Here is a 964-nt window from a genome sequence, read left to right on the forward strand (position 1 = left end):
GGCGGCACCACTATCTCATGTGCTTGCTTTCAGCGTCTTGTGCAAACTAGTTGGAGCTTCACATCGGATGCCCGATTTCGTCGACGTAGAATGGATGAAGAGGAAGTGAGGTTAATGTATACCCGATGCAGAATTCGAACCTACGACCATCTGCTCCGTAGGCAGACATTCTATCCAGTTGAACTAATCGGGCGATGAAGCTAGTCACTTTGATTGATATTAAAGTTGAATACTCTTCCGAAATGGTTTAGGCGGTAATTGGTCAATCCGTCAGAATACGTGAGCGGAATTCGGATTGCTCAGGTACAGCCGTTGGTGCGCACCACTATCTCATGTGCTTGCCTTCAGCGTCTTGTGCAAACTAGGTGGAGCTTCACATCGGATGCCCGATTTCGTTGACGTAGAATGGATGAAGAGGAAGTGAGGTTAATGTATACCCGATGCAGGATTCGAACCTACGACCGTCTGCTCCGTAGGCAGACATTCTATCCAGCTGAACTAATCAGGCGATGAAGCTAGTTCCTTTGATTGATATTAAAGTTGAATACTCTTCCGAAATGGTTTAGGCGGTAATTGGTCAATCCGTCAGAATACGTGAGCGGAATTCGGATTGCTCAGGTACAGCCGTTGGTGCGCACCACTATCTCATGTGCTTGTTTTCAGCGTCTTGTGCAAACTAGTTGGAGCTTCACATCGAGTGGCCGATTCAGGATGCGTGAGCGGAATCCGGATTGCTCAGGTACAGCCGTTGGTGCGCACCACTATCTCATGTGCTTGCCTTCAGCGTCTTGTGCAAACTAGGTGGAGCTTCACATCGGATGCCCGATTTCGTTGACGTAGAATGGATGAAGAGGAAGTGAGGTTAATGTATACCCGATGCAGGATTCGAACCTACGACCATCTGCTCCGTAGGCAGACATTCTATCCAGCTGAACTAATCGGGCGATGAAGCTAGTCACTTTGA

At 48.2% G+C, this 964-nt stretch overlaps 3 non-coding genes across 3 annotated transcripts; all 3 read right to left on the bottom strand.

Annotated features, from left to right (window-relative positions):
* Positions 1-119: 119 nt before the first annotated feature.
* On the bottom strand, positions 120-193 carry Pmar_PMAR019357. The gene has a single exon. It is a non-coding gene; the product is annotated as a tRNA-Arg (tRNA).
* Positions 194-434: 241 nt separating this feature from the next.
* Pmar_PMAR019358 lies at positions 435-508 on the bottom strand. The gene has a single exon. It is a non-coding gene; the product is annotated as a tRNA-Arg (tRNA).
* A 362-nt stretch (positions 509-870) lies between these two features.
* Pmar_PMAR019359 lies at positions 871-944 on the bottom strand. Its single transcript has one exon. It is a non-coding gene; the product is annotated as a tRNA-Arg (tRNA).
* Positions 945-964: the final 20 nt, after the last annotated feature.

This window comes from Perkinsus marinus (assembly GCF_000006405.1).
Source record: "Perkinsus marinus ATCC 50983 genomic scaffold scf_1104296966098, whole genome shotgun sequence".
Classification (NCBI taxonomy): domain Eukaryota; phylum Perkinsozoa; order Perkinsida; family Perkinsidae; genus Perkinsus; species Perkinsus marinus.